We start from the raw sequence: 10,702 nt of genomic DNA, 5'->3' as shown, positions 1-10,702 counted from the left end.
ATGACACTTTGTTTCCATAGAGTTGATCTTCTTTGGAATACTCTGTAATGACTATTGACAAGTTTTGTGACTATGTGCATAATAATTACAAGAGGAACATTGCATAAAAGTTTAAAATCTAACAGATTTTTGGTAAATGGTAGGAATTAGGAATTCTTACATTTACAATAAGGATTTGGGATTGTGAAATGAGCTTCAATGAAATCATGTTCAATTGATCTATTTCACAAAAGTAAAGATCATAGACAAACATAGTGTGCATACTTGGAGTATGGCATAACTATTGTTTACAAAAACAAAGTGTACATGCTAGGAGCATGGGACAACTGTTGTTTTATTCAAGTATTAAGTTGATTATTTGAAACATTATACAATGAATAATGTGTAATCAATATGGTGATAAATAAAAGGTGGTTCTATTTATATTCAAAAGGGTTCTGAGACCATATTGTTGTTCATATGTTGGAAGTAGGTATGAATTAAGAATGTCACGAATCGAGGTTGTAGATGGCTAAATGTGTGTAGACATAGCAATGGTTGCTACAACATTCATGAGTGATCATAAGTTATGAGTATTGGAATTAACCCACGCTCACTTGTATCACTTCATGGAATTTATCTCGAGTGATCGTGAGACGGTAATATCATATAAGTCTTCAAGCATAGAGATATAAGTTGGTCGTGCATTGGTTGCACGAAAATGCATCAGTAATTTGATGTTATAAAACGTGCCTTTGTGTACAATTCAACAAGTAGTAGAACAAGCATATGAGTCGAAGTTTATCCGTTCCTTATAGAAATAGAAGCGATATCTGGGCCCCTCGATGATTTTGTTTAGACCTATGTACCGGGCCCGGTCAGAACCTAATTGATGTGTTCAATTTAGTTCTTTGTCAAACAAATCGGAAATCAGGAAACAAACTGTTGGACAATAAGTACAACGTTGTTCCATGTATTTGTCCGGCTGATATCATGAGAACAGAGGATTATATGATCACTTATCTAAAATGGCACTTCATAGTTCAACAGAGTTTTTGAGAGCTACGATTGTTGGTTGGTTCCTGAAGTAACATACGCAAATACAATTATTAGACTTATCCAAGTGGGAGACTGTTGGATAAGGTGTCTAAGTCCATAACTTATTTGGTATATACTTGACCCGACCCGGCATGGTCCATTTGGGTTGCACTTCACCCGAATAATTTATATGGATAATCTTATGAGAATAGTATGTTTATGATTTATTAATATATTATAAGTTATAATATATTAATATGAAGTCATGTTATTTAATTAGTTTTAGACTTAAATTAATTATGAATTAATTTAGTGATTAAAAGGAAGGCTAATTAAACATGGGCTATTGCATTATATATAATGTGGGCTTAACCTCATTAGGAATGAGCTAAGCATGCATGGGGGTCCATGGATGATCCATGGAGCTTTTAACCCATGGATCCTTGGAAAGGAAAAGACATGGGTTATTAGGGTTTACCCTAATCCTTCACATTATATAAAGATGCACATATTGCAAGAAATCACAACTAGTTGTGTGAGACTTTGTGGTGGCCGATTTCTACATAGCATATTATTCTCTCAAGTTTTTTCCAAGTTTGTGGTGATTTGTGATTCCACTTGAGGCATTCATACTATTGGTGCTAGGCTCTCAAACTCCAAGCAATCAATCATTATCAAAAGGTATGTCATTCTTCTAGTGTTTTATGATTCTAGTTCTTCATGCCATGCTAGTTAGGATGCAAACCTTGGAAATTATTATTTGCATGTATTTTAGAGAAAACATAGATCCAAGGTTTATTAGGGTTGCATGTACACTTAGGAGTGTTAGAATGCTCAAAACCCAACAATTAATACATACAATCACAAATTCTTAAATACAAAAGAAAAATATTGAATCATGAATATTATCAACATAAATCATATGCGACTTGATACATATAATCACATGTGATTAAGTACATGAGTACAACTATTGAATTGAGAAAAAAATAATGAATCTTGTCCACATAAATCACATGTGATTAAATACATATAATCGCATGTGATTAAATATATTAGAACAATTATTGAATTGATGCAAGAATAAATATTTTCCATACGAGTCATATGTGATTAAATAAATATAATCACATGTGATTAAATACACAAGAAAAAATATTGAATCAACATGTGAAAACAAATATTGTCCATGTAAATCATATGTGATTAAATACATATAATCACATGTGATTTAATACACGATGCCAATTATTAAATCGAAAACACGAAAATAAATACGGTCCACATAAATAATATTTTATTATATACATATAATCATGTGTAATTATATGTATCTAATCACATATGATTTACGTGGACAATATTCATTTTTGCATTCTCAGTTCACTAGTTTTTCATGTGTACTTAATCACATATGATTATATGTATTTAATAACATATAAATCATATATGATTCAATATATATAATCACATGTGACTCGGTACATACATTCACATGTGATTATATACATGAGAAAAACTAATGAATAAAAAACACAATAACAAATCTTTGCAGGTAGGGGTGGGGTGGTGGCGGCGGGTGGTGGTGGAGGCGGGGTGGTGATGATGGATGATGGTGACTTATGGAGTTCTGCAGTCATAGTCGCTAGCATGATGCAATGGACTTTCGTGGCATCACGCTCATGGGCCTCAAAGGCAGCGATCTCTTCATCAGTAGCAGTGTTGAGGTTGATTTCCTTCAGCTTCTCATCAAGGGCATACTCTTTGTTCTCGTAACGAGCGACCATTCGGATGTTGCAGGTCCAATCATTGAAATTGGACTCATCAAAGATCACTCTCCCACACAAGTTCATGACTGAGAATGAGCCTGAGGAATTCGAGCCGGAAGCATTGTTGTTGTTCGACATCTGAAAAGGAAAAAGAACAAAGTTTGATTAGAAATGAGTCCCCAATTAAACACCCAAATGAGAAATTAGGGCTAGGATCCAACAAGATTATTTACAAATTTGAAAAGGGATCTCCGAATCTAACAAGTAAATAATTTGAAGGTAAGTGAATGACGATTCACTAATTTTCCACCATGAAAAACGAAAAAGAGATTAAGTTTTAAATGTATTGAAAACTCCTAGATCTTTTTTGAGATTCATTGACCTTTTCAATGGCACGTTTAAATCTCGACATGCCCCTCTATTTTGTGACTGAGATGCCGAGGATCATAAAGCGGGTGTGAATAACCATGCAAATATACATGGTGCCCTCATTGGTACCGTCACCTATTCGATGTGCCGGTTAACCACACACTCTCCATCGAACTATGACAAGCATTGAGTCACCCTTTGTCACCTTTGCTTCGAACCCAATTAGCGTGTCGGTTAACCACACACGCTCCACTAACGTCTTAGCAAGGGTACAAAGTGTAATTTCATGGAATTGCATCAATTCACTTTTGCCTAAACTAACTAAGATTGAGAATTTTTGTAAAAACATTTAGTTACTTTTATAATTCATTATACTTATTAATGAGGGAAGGGTTGCCCTATCCTACCCGTTCGGCTAACGACCCTCCACCAATCAAGGAAGCGGTGGGTGAGAGTGGACACCCATTAAACGGCCATTTTATAGGCCATAACCTTATACACCCCTTATAGATCGGCTTCGTGAATGAGGCCTACTAACGGTAAGACTAGCATTTAAGTTATATATATATATATATATATATATATATATATATATGTGTGTGTGTGTGTGTGTGTGTGTGTGTGTGTGTGTATTAATCTTGTAATATTATAATAGAATAGGGTGAATTTTAAACTTTTAAAATTTTAGAGTTTGAAATTAAAATAGTTCAATTAAACTTTTAATCATAAATTTTAAATTTCAAAACTTGAGGACAAGTTTTGAACTTTTCAAAACACAAAGGATTAAATAGAAAATAATATAAATTAAACAATTAATTTAATGATTATCTAAATTTGACCTAATCAATTTTAATTACAAGATAATTCAACAATTAATTCAAATAATCAAATATTATCAAATAAGGAAGTTATTATTCAAACAATTGGAACTTATCTTTTGATTTGGTAAGGATAATCAGAAAACAGTAATAAAATTTGGATTTTATTATTCAAAAACAATTTAAGCAATTATCCTTAAGCCAAACAGCAAGAAATCCTGAAAATCCCTCTATTTGACGCTCCGACAAGTCGAGTTGGGCCGACTCGCCGAGTGCAGCTAGTGACTCGCCGAGTGCAGCTAGTGACTCGCCGAGTCAGGTTGAGCAGAGGGCCAAAAATTGATTTTTTCAGCAAGATGAACATACAAGGCATCAATACAATAGAAACCAAATAAAGCTCTGATACAACTGATGGGTTTGAGCTAAAATAACATCTTATGTGCTCATTCAAACCCTAATGCTTGGATTTAGGTTTCTCTATTGTACATGCAATTCATCCAAGACTTTCTAACCCTAGATCTAGTGTATATAATCGAAATTGACATAAGAAAACAGATTTAGATGCTTACCTTGTTGTTGATTGAGGATCTTGAAGCCTTGAGAACTTTAGCACCTCAAGTGTTGTGCCTCTAATGAATCACAAACACCAATAGCAATTGGAGGAAACAAGAGAAAGAGAGGGGAGATGAGAATTTCGGCTCTAGGACTTCTAGGATTCAAGTGGCCGAAATTCCCATGCCTAGGGGTCCTATATATAGGTGTAGGAATTAGGGTTTTAATGGTTATCCGTAGGTAAATACCGACGGAAATGCGACGGACCTATCTTAACTTTCAACATTTCGAGCACCATATGTTGTTTTTTCCGCTTTGTTTTTCTCACACATATATTATACAACAATTACTTTATATTTATGAAATTATAGCTAATATACATATACGAACATCCATGCACACTATCAGAGCCCTGCTAAAGATCTTATGCTTTAACATTCTAATACATGGGATTCCGATGGTGTACGGTTGTATGTACTAAATTTACTATAATTTGGTCAATTTGTATTAATTGGTGTATAAAAAAGGTGTAAGAAAAGATATAGCGATAAAAACCATGTCTAGTCCCCCAAAAACTTGAAAATTAGAATTGAAACGTAGGTCCCGAAGGTGTACATGGATGTACGTATGTGTATATCAGCTATAATTTATCAAATGTGTAGTTATTAATGTATTATAAGTGTGTGAGAAAAAAAATCAGAAAAAACAACGTATGGTGCTCGAAAAGTGGGAAATTTGAAAAGGTCCGTCGGAAATCCGTCGATAGTTACCGACGGATGGTGATATTCCGTCACTAATCCGTCGGTAAGTACCGACGGAAATGTTCTAACTTTTTTCGAGCACCATACGTCGTTTTATCCACTTTTTTCACACAAATATTATACATCGATTACTATATATTCATCAAATTATTGCAAAATTATAGCTTGTATACACATACGTACACCTTCAGAACCAACGTTTCGATTCTAATTTTCAAGATTTCGAGCAAAAAACATCATTTTTTCGCTTATATATTTATCACACGTGTATTGTAAATCATTTATTATACATTTTCCAAATTATAGCTAATATACACATAGGGAACATTCGTGTACTCAATTATGGGCCCGTTACTAATCGTATGCTAACATTTTAATACATAGGTTCCTGGGGATATTTACGGTTGTATGAATAAATTTGTTGTAGTTTGTTCATTGTTTATTAATTGGTGTATAATAAAGGAGTGAGAAAGATAAAGCGATAAAAAACCATGTTTGGTCCCCGAAAACTGGAAAATTAGAATCGAAACGTCGGTCCTGAAGGTGTACACGAGTGTAGAACCTGTTACGAGCAAAAGGTCTCTGGAACATGATCGATGACGGCTTTAAAGAACCAACACCCGAGCATTAACAACCCTAACGGAGACGCAGAAAAATCAAATGGAGGAGAAACAACAGAAGAACCACAAAGTCAACCACTACCTCTTTCTAGCCATCGACAACACTGCGTTTGAACATATCATGGATCGACGAAATTCCATAATTGTTTGGGAATCATTGAAGACCAGGTACGTAGGAAACGAACGTGTAAAGAGGGTAATGTTAAACACTCTAAGACATTATTTCAAAGTGTTGTAGATGAAAGAAGGCGAAAGTATCACATAATACTTTGGTAGAGTCATGAGTGTAGCAAACAAGATGAGGAGCCATGGTGAAAACATGAGGGACCACAAGATTGTACAGAAGATCTAGCGCACACTGACAGAGAATTTCACCTACATTGTCGTCTCATTTTGAAGAGCCAAAGGACACAAACACAATGATAGTTGATGATCTTCAGAGTTCTCATTTAATTCATGAGCAAAAATTCAAAAGGGTAGGTCCATCTCTTAAGTCAAAAGTCAAAAGTACTTGAGTGTTTCAAACTTTTAAAAACTTATGTTGAGAAAGAGATAGTTAATTTATCAAATGTCTGCGAATTAACAGGGGAGGAGAGTTCAACTCCTTTGATTTTCAGATGTTCTTTGAAAAGGAGGGTATTAAAAGGTAGCTAACCAATGCCTACACACCAAGAGCTTGGTTCAGTCATATTGAAACTTATTTTTTAAAGGAAGGGTTTGACAAATGTGTCACAGAATAGACCTTGTTCATCAAGAAAGGTGGTGGTGGACACTTAATTATTGTAAGTTTTTTTTGTTGATGAGTGGAAAGCAAGACTCTAGCCCCTTCTTGTTCTACCTTTTTTTGTTGGACAAAAGATATGCATTTTTTTCCCATTTTATGTGAAAATTTCAGTGAAGCTGAATCCGGATGTATTAATAAGTTTACGTTGAGAAAATGCATGATTCATAGGTATGTGGTTTTATTGTTAAATTAAATATTATAATAAAAATTTATATTTATATTTATATTTATTAACAAATAAAACAATCAAAATTTTTATTTACTTGTTCAAATAGAATGCTTAGGTGAAACCGAGATGGTAAGTGAGATTATGGTAAATATGGGATGTGTTTTCTATTATTCAAAATTAAAAGAAAAAAGAATTACAAATATTAGGAAAAAAAAAGGTAAAATAGTTATGAAGTTTCATTCTGTAGCAAAGTGGCAACATAATTCAGTTCCGTATAAATTGTTGTAAAAAAAGAACTATGGATTTTTCCACCATTGCAAAATAACTATGTAAATTAGTTTAATAGTAAATTTTTGTCGCATAATAGCAATAGAATTTCATTCCATAGCAAAATAACTATGGAAATTGTTTCGTAACTAAATTTCATAGCAAAATAGTTTTGTAGCAAAACAACTACGAAATTTAGTTTCGTGTTAATTTCCATCGCAAAATAGCTATAATTTCACTTCGTAGCAAAATAGCTACGAAATTCATTTCCTTAACTAAATTGCATAGCAAAATAGCTATGGAATATCATTATGTAGCAAAATAGCTACGAAATTTAGTTTCATAGTAATTTCCATAACATGATAGCTACGAAATTTCACTTTGTAGCAAAATAGCTACGAAATTCGTTTTTGTAACTAAATTACATAGCAAAATAGCTATGGAATATCATTTTGTAGCAAAATAGCTACATAATTTAGTTTCTTAGTAATTTCCATAGCAAAATAGCTATGTATTTAAATTCATAGCAAATTCGGTAGCAGACTAACTACGAATTACAATTCCGTAACAAAATTCCGTAATTAGTTCTAAGTTTGCAACGGAAAGTTATTCCGTAGAAATTTATGTAACGGAAAATCTTTGGAAAATCATTCCGTAACATATTACGTGGCAAAATTGCTACTGAATAAAATTAGTAGCACTTTTCCGTAGCTAAATCGGAATTTTATTGTAGCGTTGGTATAGTATTATTACCCTTTGTCACAACTTATATATGATTGTCTTATTATATATTATCAAAAAAGTTCTATTCACATCACTAAGAAATCATCATTTTCTATGAAAACAGGAAATGTAACATTGGGTTCCACGAGTGCTACACATGTCTACGTCAACCCTCCTGTTACGGAAGCATCCTCTCTGATCCAAAGGTATTACGTAACGTACTATATATGTATATACATCAATTTGTTATGAAACAATTGACAATAATGGTATGAATACAAATGTATTCCTTGGAAATATAAATGTTTTTCCAACATGCAAAAATAATTGGTAGGTTTGAAGGCTGTTTAACTTCAAGATCTACACCCTCCGCAATAACACCTACATTGCACTGGATCAACAGTAGAGACTACTCAGAACTTTCAGTAAAGTATTCCAATGATATATATACTATTTACTATTTTTACATTACACATGATCCAACTGCATGAACTCTTCAATACAGGGAAAGACATTCATCACAAAAGCTTCCATTTTTGAGTTCACCTTTAGACATTGTTGGTATTATTCGTTCTTCCCAACGTGTGCAGAAACAATTTTCAAAAATGGTGATTATTGGTCTTGCCCGACGCATGGAAAAGCAGATCGTCCATGTTTTTTGTAAGCATTATATAATAATTTTACTTAAAATAATATTATATAATATCTATGTTTGTTTACCATATATACTCAACATGATAATCCATCGTCATATATGCAGTTATAACGTTTCAACAACCATCACGGATTCCACAGATTCAATTCCTGTTTTCATGTCTGATGAATCAATGCAAAAGCTTATGAGTGTGTCATTACAAGGGTTGATTGAACAATATTGGCAATATGATAAAAAGTCATTACCTTCAGTCATTCAACATTGTAAAGGGTACACTAAAAGGATGTTTCTACAAGCCACAAAATATTCATTTTCATAAGATTCGTTTTACAGTTATCAACCTGGGACATCTAAAAACCACACAACAACCACCAACAACCACAACTTTAACACAAACGACAATAGCACAACGAGAGTATTCACCCCTGTCCCACAACATGAAACCCACAAACGACTAATGTTCGAAACTTCCGCATGTAATTAATTAAATGCAAATCTTTATTTATACCAATTAATACAAAACAACATTTAACACACTACTTTTATTTAATTATTTTACGTCGTCCAAAGACAGCAAAGAAAAAGTGAACGTCGTTATTACCAAGACTGATCAACAATAATGTCTTTATATATATATATATATATATATATATATATATATATATATATATATATATATATATATATATATGGCCAATAAAGTTTATGTGCATGTATGATTTTCTCAAATATGTACGTATATATATATATATATATATATATATATATATATATATATATATATATATATATATATATATATATATATATATATATATATATATATATATATATATATATATATATATATGCGTGCGTTATATGATCAAAATCATATATAATGGTAAAATCCGTTGAACATATTATTAACACACACTATTAGAAAACTGGGTGAATTCCTACGGAAATTAGTGACGGAGTTTTTCTGTTGGAAATTAGTGACGGAATTCCGACGAAATTGTGACAAACATAAAAACCCTAATTTTAGTGACGAAATACTACAAAATAGCGATAGAAATAAATTTTGTCGGTGATTACCGACCGAATGTAAACAAAATACTAGACTTAGGCCATCCGTTGGTATTCCGTCGGTAATCACCGTCGGATTTCCGACGGAATTGTTTTTTTAGAAAAGAAGTCAACATTATTATACTGATATTCTAAAAATATTTGAATTATTATTATTATTAGTATTATTAATTGTGCAATTCTTTCCTTTATATATATATATATATATATATATATATATATATATATATATATATATATATATATATATATATATATATATAACTAGTTTTGTTATAACTTATAATTATTACGAAAATTTTATTTTATCAACGTAAATGTTGTTTTAGGAAATAAGTAAACTTTTTTATTAATATTATTATAAAAATAACTCAATTATTATTAACAATAGTAATTAACTATTAACTTTTATAATTAAAACATGATAATTATCAACCAACTAAATCTACTTTTTTTTATTAGTATTAGTATATCAAAATAGTGTAATTAATTTTAATATTAGTAGTACTTAAATAATTATTTACTTTTTTAAATAATATAATATAATAATTATTAATAATTACTATTTATCATAACTATTAGTATTAGTAAATAAATAATTATTTACTTTTTTATCAAAAAATGTAATTATTATTATTAATTACTATTTATTTAGTTATTTGTATTAATAAATAATAATAGTAGTAATAAAAATAATTACAATAATAATAATAATAATAATAATAATAATAATAATAATAATAGAGTAATGATGTATAATAAAGGTGTGAAAAATATAAATCAATAAAAATCATGTGTAGTCATCGAAAACTTGAAAATTAGAATTGAAACGTTGGTCCCGAAAGTGTACATGGATGTACGTATGTGTATATCAACTATAATTTATCAAATGTGTAGTTATTGATTTATTATATGTGTGTGAGAAAAAGAAATCGGAAAAAACGACGTATGGTGCTCGAAAAGTGGGAAATTAGAATAGGTCCTCTGAAATCTGTGGGTAATTACCGACAAGTTAGCGACGGCTGATGATTTTCCGTCACTAATCCGTCGGTAAAATACTGACGGAATTCCGACGGATTATCTTAACTTTCGACATTTCGAGCGCCATAAGTCGTTTTTTCCACTTTTTT

This window comes from Lactuca serriola, chromosome 9 (genome assembly GCF_051521515.1).
Source record: "Lactuca serriola cultivar US96UC23 chromosome 9, Lser_US96UC23_V15, whole genome shotgun sequence".
NCBI lineage: Eukaryota > Viridiplantae > Streptophyta > Magnoliopsida > Asterales > Asteraceae > Lactuca > Lactuca serriola.
The sequence above is the reverse complement of the archived record's forward strand: the minus strand, read 5'-3'. Positions refer to the sequence as shown.